Here is a 12770-nt window from a genome sequence, read left to right as displayed (position 1 = left end):
TGCCCTCCGGGTGGGATCCGAACCCACGACCTCCAGAATAACGGTCTGGTGCGATAACCACTACGCTACGGGCAGGGCTGCTACCCCACCACTTTTTCGGGTATTTATATTAATGTTAAGGTATTTTTGTTTTCTGCACTTGGGGGTGGTAGCCAGTGCCACTCGGACTACTCGGGGTGAAGGGGACCTTCTTTTTAATCCCCGGGTTTTGAGTCGAGTGTCTACGACATGTCGAGAATAGTCGACCAGCGTTGAACCCTCTTAAGCTCCCTTTAGCACCAAGACTGCCAGAACAGAGGCCCTCGCTAAGCATATAGCGAATCAGAAAATGGGAAATGAGGGGCTCCGTGAAAATTAGACAAAAATTAAGAGTTGGCAGTCAAGAAAACCTCGGAAAGCAAAGGGGAGGTTGTGGTGGGTCATAGAAAGAGATGAAGAATTTTTTGAGTCCAAAAGAAAGTGGTGAAAAAGTGCCCGCCGGGCAGAATCCGAACCCACGACCTGCAGAATACAGGTCTCGGGCGATAACCACTACGCTACCGGCGGGGCTGTTTCCTCAGCACTTTCTCGGGAATTTATGTTAAGGTATTTTTGTTTTCTGCACTTGGAGGTGGTAGCCAGTGCCACTCGGACTACTCGGGGTGAAGGGGACCTTCTTTTTAATACCCGGGCCGTGACTCGAGTGTCTACGACAGTCGAGAGTGGTCGACCAGCATTGAACCCTCTTAAGCTCCCTTTGGCACCAAGACTGCCTGAACAGAGAACCTCGCTAAGCCTGCAGCGAATCAGAAAATGGGAAATGAGGGGCTCCGTGAAAATAAGACAAAAGTAAAGGGTTGGCAGTCAAGAAAACATCGAAAGCAAAGGGGAGGTTGTGAAGGGTCATAGAAACAGATAAAGAATGTTTTTAGTCGAAATGAAAGTGGTGAAAAAATGCCCTCCGGGTGGGATCCGAACCCACGACCTCCAGAATAACGGTCTGGTGCGATAACCACTACGCTACGGGCAGGGCTGTTACCCCACCACTTTTTCGGGTATTTATATTAAGGTATTTTGGTTTTCTGCACTTGGGGGTGGTAGCCAGTGTCAGTCGGACTACTCGGGGTGAAGGGGACCTTCTTTTTAATCCCCTGGCCCTGACTCGAGTGTCTACCACATGTCGAGAATGGTGGACCAGCGTTGAACCCTCTTAAGCGCCCTTTGGCACCAAGCCTGCCAGAACAGAGGCCCTCGCTAAGCATGTAGCGAATCAGAAAATTGGAAATGAGGGGCTCCGTGAAAATAACACAGAAATTAAGGGTTGGTAGTCAAGAAAACCTCGGAAAGCAAAGGGGAGGTTTTGGGGGGTCATACAAAGAGATGAAGAATTTTTTTAGTCGAAAAGAAAGTGGTGAAAAAATGCCCGCCGGGTGGTATCCGAACCCACGACCTCAAGAAGACCGGTCTGCTGCGATAACCACTACGCTACTGGCGGGGCTGTTTCCCCAGCACTTTCTCGGGAATTTATGTTAAGGAATTTTTGTTTTCTGCACTTGGGGGTGGTAGCCAGTGCCACTCGGACTACTCGGGGTGAAGGGGACCTTCTTTTTAATCCCCGGGCCGTGAGTCGAGTGTCTACGACATGTCGAGAGTGGTCGACCAGCGTTGAACCCTCTTAAGCTCCCTTTGGCACCAAGACTGCCAGAACACAGGCCCTCGCTAAGCATGTAGCGAATCAGAAAATGGGAAATGAGGGGCTCCGTGAAAATAAGAGAGAAATTAAGAGTTGGCAGTCAAGAAAACCTCGGAAAGCAAAGGGGAGGTTGTGGTGGGTCATAGAAAGAGATGAAGAATTTTTTTAGTCGTAAAGAAAGTGGTGAAAAAATGCCCTCCGGGTGGGATCCGAACCCACGACCTCCAGAATACCGGTCCGGTGCGATAGCCACTACGCTACCGGCGGGGTTGTTTCCCCAGCACTTTCTCCGGTATTTATGTTAAGGTATTTTTATTTACTGCACTTGGGGGTGGTAGCCAGTGACACTCGGACTACTCGGGTCAAGGGGACCTTCTTTTTAATACCTGGGCCGTGACTCGAGTGTCTCCACATGTCGAGAATGGTGGACCAGCGTTGAACCCTCTTAAACTCCCTTTGGCACCAAGCCTGCCAGAACAGAGGCCCTCGCTAAGCAAGTAGCGAATCAGAAAATGGGAAATGAGGGGCTCCATGAAAATAAGACAGAAATTAAGGGTTGGCATTCAAGAAAACCTCGGAAAGCCAAGAGGAGGTTGTGGGGGTCATAGAAAGAGATGAAGAATGTCTTGAGTCGAAAAGACAGTGGTGAAAAAATGCCCGCCGGGTGGGATCCGAACCCATGACCTCTAGAATACCGGTCTGGTGCGATAACCAGTACGCTACCGGCGGGGCTGTTTCCTCAGCACTTTCTCGGGTATTTATGTTAACCTATTTTTGTTTTCTGCACTTGGGGGTGGTAGCCAGTGCCACTCGGACTACTCGGGGTGAAGGGGACCTTCTTTTTAATACCCGGGCCGTGACTCGATGTCTACGACATGTCGAGAGTGGTCGACCAGCATTGAACCCTCTTAAGCTCCCTTTGGCACCAAGACTGCCAGAACAGAGGCCCTCGCTAAGCCTGCAGGGAATCAGAAAATGGGAAATGAGGGGCTCCGTGAAAATAAGACAAAAGTTAAGGGTTGGCAGTCAAGAAAATATCGGAAAGCAAAGGAGAGGTTGTGGTGGGTCATAGAAAGAGATAAAGAATTTTTTTAGTCGAAATGAAAGTGGTGAAAAAATGCCCGCCGGGTGTTATCCGAACACACGACCTCCAGAATACCGGTCTGCTGCGATAACCACTACTCTACTGGCAGGGCTGTTTCCCCAGCACTTTCTCGGGTATTTATGTTAAGGTATTTTTGTTTTCTGCACTTGGGGGTGGCAGCCAGTGCCACTCGGACTACTCGGGGTGAAAGGGACCTTCTTTTTAATCCTCGGGCTGTGAGTCGAGTGTCTACGACATTTGGAGAGTGGTCGACCAGCGTTGAACCCTCTTAAGCTCCCTTTGGCACCAAGACTGCCAGAACCGAGGCCCTCGCTAAGCATGTAGCGAATCAGAAAATCGGAAATGAGCTGCTCCGTGAAAATAAGACAAAAATTAAGGGTTGGCAGTCAACAAAACCTCGGAAAGCAAAGGGGAGGTTGTGGTGGGTCATAGAAAGAGATGAAGAATTTTTTGAGTCCAAAAGAAAGTGGTGAAAAAGTGCCCGCCGGGCGGGATCCGAACCCACGACCTGCAGAATACTGGTCTGGTGCGATAACCACTACGCTACCGGCGGGGCTGTTTCCTCAGCACTTTCTCGGGTATTTATGTTAAGCTATTTTGGTTTTCTGCACTTGGGGGTGGTAGCCAGTGCCACTCGGACTACGCGGGGTGAAGGGGACCTTCTTTTTAATACCCGGGCCGTGACTCGAGTGTCTATGACATGTTGAGAATGGTGGACCAGCGTTGAACCCTCTTAAGAGCCCTTTGGCACCAAGCCTGCCAGAACAGAGGCCCTCGCTAAGCATGTAGCGAATCAGAAAATTGGAAATGAGGGGCTCCGTGAAAATAACACAGAAATTAAGGGTTGGTAGTCAAGAAAACCTCGGAAAGCAAAGGGGAGGTTTTGGGGGGTCATACAAAGAGATGAAGAATTTTTTTAGTCGAAAAGAAAGTGGTGAAAAAATGCCCGCCGGGTGGTATCCGAACCCACGACCTCCAGAAGACCGGTCTGCTGCGATAACCACTACGCTACTGGCGGGGCTGTTTCCCCAGCACTTTCTCGGGAATTTATGTTAAGGAATTTTTGTTTTCTGCACTTGGGGGTGGTAGCCAGTGCCACTCGGACTACACGGGGTGAAGGGGACCTTCTTTTTAATCCCCGGGCCGCGAGTCGAGTGTCTACGACATGTCGAGAGTGGTCGACCAGCGTTGAACCCTCTTAAGCTCCCTTTGGCAACAAGACTGCCAGAACACAGGCCCTCTCTAAGCATGTAGCGAATCAGAAAATGGGAAATGAGGGGCTCCGTGAAAATAAGACAGAAATTAAGAGTTGGCAGTCAAGAAAACCTCGGAAAGCAAAGGGGAGGTTGTGGTGGGTCATAGAAAGAGATTAAGAATTTTTTTAGTCGTAAAGAAAGTGGTGAAAAAATGCCCTCCGGGTGGGATCCGAACCCACGACCTCCAGAATACCAGTCCGGTGCGATAGCCACTACGCTACCGGAGGGGTTGTTTCCCCAGCACTTTCTCCAGTATTTATGTTAGGGTATTTTTATTTACTGCACTTGGGGGTGGTAGCCAGTGACACTCGGACTACTCGGGTCAAGGGGACCTTCTTTTTAATACCTGGGCCGTGACTCGAGTGTCTACGACATGTCGAGAATGGTGAACCAGCGTTGAACCATCTTAAGCTCCCTTTGGCACCAAGCCTGCCAGAACAGAGGCCCTCGCTAAGCAAGTAGCGAATCAGAAAATGGGAAATGAGGGGCTCCATGAAAATAAGACAGAAATTAAGGGTTGGCATTCAAGAAAACCTCGGAAAGCAAAGAGGAGGTTGTGGGGGTCATAGAAAGAGATGAAGAATGTCTTGAGTCGAAAAGACAGTGGTGAAAAAATGCCCGCCGGGTGGGATCCGAACCCATGACCTCTAGAATACCGGTCTGGTGTGATAACCAGTACGCTACCGGCGGGGCTGTTTCCTCAGCACTTTCTCGGGTATTTATGTTAACCTATTTTTGTTTTCTGCACTTGGGGGTGGTAGCCAGTGCCACTCGGACTACTCGGGGTGAAGGGGACCTTCTTTTTAATACCCGGGCCGTGACTCGAGTGTCTACGACATGTCGAGAGTGGTCGACCAGCATTGAACCCTCTTAAGCTCCCTTTGGCACCAAGACTGCCAGAACAGAGGCCCTCGCTAAGCCTGCAGGGAATCAGAAAATGGGAAATGAGGGGCTCCGTGAAAATAAGACAAAAGTTAAGGGTTGGCAGTCAAGAAAATATCGGAAAGCAAAGGAGAGGTTGTGGTGGGTCATAGAAAGAGATAAAGAATTTTTTTAGTCGAAATGAAAGTGGTGAAAAAATGCCCGCCGGGTGGTATCCGAACACACGACCTCCAGAATACCGGTCTGGTGCGATAACCACTACTCTACTGGCAGGGCTGTTTCCCCAGCACTTTCTCGGGAATTTATGTTAAGGTATTTTTGTTTTCTGCACTTGGGGGTGGTAGCCAGTGCTACTCGGACTACTCGGGGTGAAAGGGACCTTCTTTTTAATCCTCGGGCCGTGAGTCGAGTGTCTACGACATGTGGAGAGTGGTCGACCAGCGTTGAACCCTCTTAAGCTCCCTTTGGCACCAAGACTGCCAGAACAGAGGCCCTCGCTAAGCATGTAGCGAATCAGAAAATCGGAAATGAGCTGCTTTGTGAAAATAAGACAAAAATTAAGGTTTGGCAGTCAACAAAACCTCGGAAAGCAAAGGGGAGGTTGTGGTGGGTCATAGAAAGAGATGAAGAATTTTTTGAGTCCAAAAGAAAGTGGTGAAAAAGTGCCCGCCGGGCGGGATCCGAACCCACGACCTGCAGAATACCGGTCTGGTGCGATAACCACTACGCTACCGGCGGGGCTGTTTCCTCAGCACTTTCTCGGGTATTTATGTTAAGCTATTTTGGTTTTCTGCACTTGGGGGTGGTAGGCAGTGCCACTCGGACTACGCGGGGTGAAGGGGACCTTCTTTTTAATACCCGGGCCGTGACTCGAGTGTCTACGACATGTTGAGAGTGGTCGACCAGCATTGAACCCTCTTAAGCTCCCTTTGGCACCAAGACTGCCAGAACAGAGGCCCTCGCTAAGCCGCTGCAGGCAGCGAATCAGAAAATGGGAAATGAGGGGCTCCGTGAAAATAAGACAAAAGTTAAGGGTTGGCAGTCAAGAAAACAACGGAAAGCACAGGAGAGGTTGTGGTGGGTCATAGAAAGAGATAAAGAATTTTTTTTGTCAAAATGAAAGTGGTGAAAAAATGCCCACCGGGTGGTATCCGAACCCACGACCTCCAGAAGACCGGTCTGCTGCGATAACCACTACGCTACTGGCGGGGCTGTTTCCCCAGCACTTTCTCGGGAATTTTTGTTAAGGTATTTTTGTTTTCTGCACTTGGGGGTGGTAGCCAGTGCCACTCGGACTACTCGGGGTGAAGGGGACCTTCTTTTTAATCCCCGGGCCGTGAGTCGAGTGTCTACGACATGTCGAGAGTGGTCGACCAGCGTTGAACCCTCTTAAGCTCCCTTTGGCACCAAGACTGCCAGAACAGAGGCCCTCGCTAAGCATGTAGCGAATCAGAAAATGGAAATGAGGGGCTCCGTGAAAATAAGACAGAAATTAAGAGTTGGCAGTCAAGAAAACCTCGGAAAGCAAAGGGGAGGTTGTGGTGGGTCATAGAAAGAGATGAAGAATTTTTTGAGTCGAAAAGACAGTGGTGAAAAAATGCCCGCCGGGTGGGATCCGAACCCATGACCTCTAGAATACCGGTCTGGTGCGATAACCACTACGCTACCGGCGGGCTGTTTCCCCAGAACTTTCTCAGGTATTTATGTTAAGGTATTTTTGTTTTCTGCACTTGGGGGTGGTAGCCAGTGCCACTCGGACTACTCGAGGTGAAGAAGACCTTCTTTTTAATACCCATGCCGTGACTCGAGAGTCTACGACATGTCGAGAGTGGTCGACCAACGTTTAACCCTCTTAAGCTCCCTTTTGGCACCAAGACTGCCAGAAAAGAGGCCCTCGCTAGGCATGTAGCGAATCAGAAAATGGGAAATGAGCTGCTCCGTGAAAATAAGACAAACATTAAGGGTTGGCAGCTGCCAGAAAAGAGGCCCTCGCTAGGCATGTAGCGAATCAGAAAATGGGAAATGAGCTGCTCCGTGAAAATAAGACAAACATTAAGGGTTGGCAGTCAACAAAACCTCGGAAAGAAAAGGGGAGGTTGTGGTGGGTCATAGAAAGAGATGAAGAATTTTTTGAGTCCAAAAGAAAGTGGTGAAAAAGTGCCCGCCGTGCGGGATCCGAACCCGCGACCTGCAGAATACCGGTCTGGTGCGATAACCACTACGCTACCGGCGGGGCTGTTTCCTCAGCACTTTCTCGGGTATTTATGTTAAGCTATTTTTGTTTTCTGCACTTGGGGGTGGTAGCCAGTGCCACTCGGACTACTCGGGGTGAAGGGGACCTTCTTTTTAATACCCGGGCCGTGACTCGAGTGTCTACGACATGTCGAGAGTGGTCGACCAGCATTGAACCCTCTTAAGCTCCCTTTGGCACCAAGACTGCCAGAACAGAGGCCCTCGCTAAGCCTGCAGCGAATCAGAAAATGGGAAATGAGGGGCTCCGTGAAAATAAGACAAAAGTTAAGGGTTGGCAGTCAAGAAAACATCGGAAAGCAAAGGAGAGGTTGTGGTGGGTCATAGAAAGAGATAAAGAATTTTTTTAGTCGAAATGAAAGTGGTGAAAAAATGCCCGCCGGGTGGTATCCGAACCCACGACCTCCAGAATACCGGTCTGGTGTGATAACCACTACTCTACTGGCGGGGCTGTTTCCCCAGCACTTTCTCGGGAATTTATGTTAAGGTATTTTTGTTTTCTGCACTTGGGGGTGGTAGCCAGTGCCACTCGGACTACTCGGGGTGAAGGGGACCTTCTTTTTAATCCCCGGGCCGTGAGTCGAGTGTCTACGACATGTCGAGAGTGGTCGACCAGCGTTGAACCCTCTTAAGCTCCCTTTGGCACCAAGACTGCCAGAACCGAGGCCCTCGCTAAGCATGTAGCGAATCAGAAAATGGGAAATGAGGGGCTCCGTGAAAATAAGACAGAAATTAAGAGTTGGCAGTCAAGAAAACCTCGGAAAGCAAAGGGGAGGTCGTGGTGGGTCATAGAAAGAGATAAAGAATTTTTTGAGTCCTAAAGAAAGTGGTGAAAAAATTCCCTCCTGGTGGAATCCGAACCCACGAACTCCAGAATAATGGTCTGGTGCGATAACCACTATGATACCGGAGGGGCTGTTACCCCACCACTTTCTCGGGTATTTATATAAATGTATTTTGGTTTTCTGCACTTGGGGGTGGTAGCCAGTGTCACTCGGACTACTCGGGGTCACGGAGACCTTCATTTTAATCCTCGGGCCGTGACTCGAGTGTCTAGGACATGTCGAGAGGGTCGACCAGCGTTGAACCCTCTTAAGCTGCCTTTGGCAGCAAGACTGCCAGAACAGAGAACCTCGCTAAGCCTGCAGCGAATCAGAAAATGGGAAATGAGGGGCAGCGTGAAAATAAGACAAAAATTAAGGGTTGGCTGTCAAGAAAACATCGGAAAGCAAAGAGGAGGTTGTGAAGGGTCATAGAAAGAGATAAAGAATTGTTTTAGTCGAAATGAAAGTGGTGAAAAAATGCCCGCCGGGTGGTATCCGAACCCACGACCTCCAGAATACCGTTCTGGTGCGATAACCACTACGCTACTGGCGGGGCTGTTTCCCCAGCACTTTCTCGGGAATTTATGTTAAGGTATTTTTGTATTCTGCACTTGGGGGTGGTAGCGAGTGCCACTCGGACTACTCGGGGTGAAGGGGACCTTCTTTTTAATCACCGGGTTGTGAGTCGAGTGTCTACGACATGTCGAGAATAGTCGACCAGCGTTGAACCCTCTTAAGCTCCCTTTAGCACCAAGACTGCCAGAACAGAGGCCCTCGCTAAGCATATAGCGAATCAGAAAATGGGAAATGAGGGGCTCCGTGAAAATTAGACAGAAATTAAGAGTTGGCACTCAAGAAAACCTCGGAAAGCAAAGAGGAATTTCGGGTGGGTCATAGAAAGAGATGAAGTATTTTTTGAGTCGAAAAGACAGTGGTGAAAAAATGCCCGCCGGGTGGGATCCGAACCCACGACCTCCAGAATACCGGTCTGGTGTGATAACCACTACGCTACTGGCGGGGCTGTTTCCCCAGCACTTTCTCGGGAATTTATGTTAAGGTATTTTTGTTTTCTGCACTTGGGGGTGGTAGCCATTGCCACTCGGACTACTCGGGGTGAAGGGGACCTTCTTTTTAATACCCGGGCCGTGACTCGAGTGTCTACGACATGTCGAGAGTGGTCGACCAGCATTGAACCCTCTTAAGCTCCCTTTGGCACCAAGACTGCCAGAACAGAGAACCTCGCTAAGCCTGCAGCGAATCAGAAAATGGGAAATGAGGGGCTCCGTGAAAATAAGACAAAAGTAAAGGGTTGGCAGTCAAGAAAACATCGGAAAGCAAAGGGGAGGTTGTGAAGGGTCATAGAAACAGATAAAGAATTTTTTTAGTCGAAATGAAAGTGGTGAAAAAATGCCCTCCTGGTGGGATCCGAACCCACGACCTCCAGAATAACGGTCTGGTGCGATAACCACTACGCTACGGGCAGGGCTGTTACCCCACCACTTTCTCGGGTATTTATATTAAGGTATTTTGGTTTTCTGCACTTGGGGGTGGTAGCCAGTGTCACTCGGACTACTCGGGGTGAAGGGGACCTTCTTTTTAATCCCCTGGCCCTGACTCGAGTGTCTACGACATGTCGAGAGGGTCGACCAGCGTGAACCCTCTTAAGCTCCCTTTGGCACCAAGACTGCCAGAACAGAGGCCCTCGCAAAGCATGTAGCGAATCAGAAAATGGGAAATTAGGGGCTCCGTGAAAATAAGACAGAAATAAGGGTTGGCAGTCAAGAAAACCTCGGAAAGCAAAGGGGAGGTTGTGGTGGGTCATAGAAAGAGATGAAGAATTTTTTTAGTCGAAAAGAAAGTGGGGAAAAATTGCCCGCCGGGTGGGATCCCAACACACGACCTTCAGAATACCGGTCTGGTGCGATAACCACTACGCCACCGGCGGGGCTGTTTCCCCAGCACTTTCTCGGGTATTTATGTTAAGGTATTTTTGTTTTCTGCACTTGGGGGTGGTAGCCAGTGCCACTCGGAATACTCGGGGTGAAAGGGACCTTCTTTTTAATCCCCGGGGCGTGACTCGAGTGTCTACGACATGTCGAGAATGCTCGACCAGCGTCGAACCCTCTTAAGCTCCCTTTGACACCAAGACTGCCAGAAAACAGGCCCTCGCTAGGCATGTAGCAAATCAGAAAATGGGAAATGAGCTGCTCCGTGAAAATAAGACAAAAATTAAGGGTTGGCAGTCAACAAAACCTCTGAAAGCAAAGGGGAGGTTGTGGTGGGTAATAGAAAGAGATGAAGAATTTTTTGAGTCCAAAAGAAAGTGGTGAAAAAGTGCCCGCCGGGTGGGATCCGAACCCACGACCTGCAGAATACCGGTCTGGTGCGATAACCACTACGCTACCGGCGGGGCTGTTTCCTCAGCACTTTCTCGGGTATTTATGTTAAGCTATTTTTGTTTTCTGCACTTGGGGGTGGTAGCCAGTGCCACTCGGACTACTCGGGGTGAAGGGGACCTTCTTTTTAATACCCGAGTCGTGACTCGAGTGTCTACGACATGTCGAGAGTGGTCGACCAGCATTGAACCCTCTTAAGCTCCCTTTGGCACCAAGACTGCCAGAACAGAGAACCTCGCTAAGCCTGCAGCGAATCAGAAAATGGGAAATGAGGGGCTCCGTGAAAATAAGACAAAAGTTAAGGGTTGGCAGTCAAAAAAACACCGGAAAGCAAAGGGGAGGTTGTGAAGGGTCATAGAAAGAGATAAAGAATTTTTTTAGTCGAAATGAAAGTGGTGAAAAAATGCCCGCCGGGTGGTATCCGAACCCACGACCTCCAGAATACCGGTCTGGTGTGATAACCACTACGCTACTGGTGGGCTGTTTCCCCAGCACTTTCTCGGGAATTTATGTTAAGGTATTTTTGTTTTCTGCACTTGGGGGTGGTAGCCAGTGCCACTCGGACTACTCGGGGTGAAGGGGACCTTCTTTTTAATCCCCGGGTTTTGAGTCGAGTGTCTACGACATGTCGAGAATAGTCGACCAGCGTTGAACCCTCTTAAGCTCCCTTTAGCACAAGACTGCCAGAACAGAGGCCCTCGCTAAGCATATAGCGAATCAGAAAATGGGAAATGAGGGGCTCCGTGAAAATTAGACAAAAATTAAGAGTTGGCAGTCAAGAAAACCTCGGAAAGCAAAGGGGAGGTTGTGGTGGGTCATAGAAAGAGATGAAGAATTTTTTGAGTCCAAAAGAAAGTGGTGAAAAAGTGCCCGCCGGGCAGAATCCGAACCCACGACCTGCAGAATACAGGTCTCGGGCGATAACCACTACGCTACCGGCGGGGCTGTTTCCTCAACACTTTCTCGGGAATTTATGTTAAGGTATTTTTGTTTTCTGCACTTGGAGGTGGTAGCCAGTGCCACTCGGACTACTCGGGGTGAAGGGGACCTTCTTTTTAATACCCGGGCCGTGACTCGAGTGTCTACGACAGTCGAGAGTGGTCGACCAGCATTGAACCCTCTTAAGCTCCCTTTGGCACCAAGACTGCCAGAACAGAGAACCTCGCTAAGCCTGCAGCGAATCAGAAAATGGGAAATGAGGGGCTCCGTGAAAATAAGACAAAAGTAAAGGGTTGGCAGTCAAGAAAACATCGAAAGCAAAGGGGAGGTTGTGAAGGGTCATAGAAACAGATAAAGAATGTTTTTAGTCGAAATGAAAGTGGTGAAAAAATGCCCTCCGGGTGGGATCCGAACCCACGACCTCCAGAATAACGGTCTGGTGCGATAACCACTACGCTACGGGCAGGGCTGCTACCCCACCACTTTTTCGGGTATTTATATTAATGTTAAGGTATTTTTGTTTTCTGCACTTGGGGGTGGTAGCCAGTGCCACTCGGACTACTCGGGGTGAAGGGGACCTTCTTTTTAATCCCCGGGTTTTGAGTCGAGTGTCTACGACATGTCGAGAATAGTCGACCAGCGTTGAACCCTCTTAAGCTCCCTTTAGCACCAAGACTGCCAGAACAGAGGCCCTCGCTAAGCATATAGCGAATCAGAAAATGGGAAATGAGGGGCTCCGTGAAAATTAGACAAAAATTAAGAGTTGGCAGTCAAGAAAACCTCGGAAAGCAAAGGGGAGGTTGTGGTGGGTCATAGAAAGAGATGAAGAATTTTTTGAGTCCAAAAGAAAGTGGTGAAAAAGTGCCCGCCGGGCAGAATCCGAACCCACGACCTGCAGAATACAGGTCTCGGGCGATAACCACTACGCTACCGGCGGGGCTGTTTCCTCAGCACTTTCTCGGGAATTTATGTTAAGGTATTTTTGTTTTCTGCACTTGGAGGTGGTAGCCAGTGCCACTCGGACTACTCGGGGTGAAGGGGACCTTCTTTTTAATACCCGGGCCGTGACTCGAGTGTCTACGACAGTCGAGAGTGGTCGACCAGCATTGAACCCTCTTAAGCTCCCTTTGGCACCAAGACTGCCTGAACAGAGAACCTCGCTAAGCCTGCAGCGAATCAGAAAATGGGAAATGAGGGGCTCCGTGAAAATAAGACAAAAGTAAAGGGTTGGCAGTCAAGAAAACATCGAAAGCAAAGGGGAGGTTGTGAAGGGTCATAGAAACAGATAAAGAATGTTTTTAGTCGAAATGAAAGTGGTGAAAAAATGCCCTCCGGGTGGGATCCGAACCCACGACCTCCAGAATAACGGTCTGGTGCGATAACCACTACGCTATGGGCAGGGCTGTTACCCCACCACTTTTTCGGGTATTTATATTAAGGTATTTT

At 49.4% G+C, this 12770-nt stretch overlaps 6 non-coding genes across 6 annotated transcripts; all 6 read right to left on the bottom strand.

The window, feature by feature from the left end:
* Positions 1-78, bottom strand: Trnan-guu (transfer RNA asparagine (anticodon GUU)). Its single transcript has one exon. It is a non-coding gene; the product is annotated as a tRNA-Asn (tRNA).
* Positions 79-934: 856 nt separating this feature from the next.
* Positions 935-1012, bottom strand: Trnan-guu (transfer RNA asparagine (anticodon GUU)). The gene has a single exon. It is a non-coding gene; the product is annotated as a tRNA-Asn (tRNA).
* A 2245-nt stretch (positions 1013-3257) lies between these two features.
* On the bottom strand, positions 3258-3330 carry Trnat-agu (transfer RNA threonine (anticodon AGU)). The gene has a single exon. It is a non-coding gene; the product is annotated as a tRNA-Thr (tRNA).
* Positions 3331-9397: 6067 nt separating this feature from the next.
* On the bottom strand, positions 9398-9475 carry Trnan-guu (transfer RNA asparagine (anticodon GUU)). Its single transcript has one exon. It is a non-coding gene; the product is annotated as a tRNA-Asn (tRNA).
* A 2240-nt stretch (positions 9476-11715) lies between these two features.
* Trnan-guu (transfer RNA asparagine (anticodon GUU)) lies at positions 11716-11793 on the bottom strand. The gene has a single exon. It is a non-coding gene; the product is annotated as a tRNA-Asn (tRNA).
* Positions 11794-12649: 856 nt separating this feature from the next.
* Positions 12650-12727, bottom strand: Trnan-guu (transfer RNA asparagine (anticodon GUU)). The gene has a single exon. It is a non-coding gene; the product is annotated as a tRNA-Asn (tRNA).
* Between the last annotated feature and the right edge of the window lie 43 nt (positions 12728-12770).

The sequence above is a fragment of the Haemaphysalis longicornis genome, unplaced genomic scaffold, assembly GCF_048455015.1.
Source record: "Haemaphysalis longicornis isolate Haplotype H1 unplaced genomic scaffold, Haemaphysalis longicornis Haplotype H1 scaffold_13, whole genome shotgun sequence".
Lineage (NCBI taxonomy): Eukaryota > Metazoa > Arthropoda > Arachnida > Ixodida > Ixodidae > Haemaphysalis > Haemaphysalis longicornis.
This window is presented reverse-complemented; position numbering and strand designations above follow the sequence as displayed.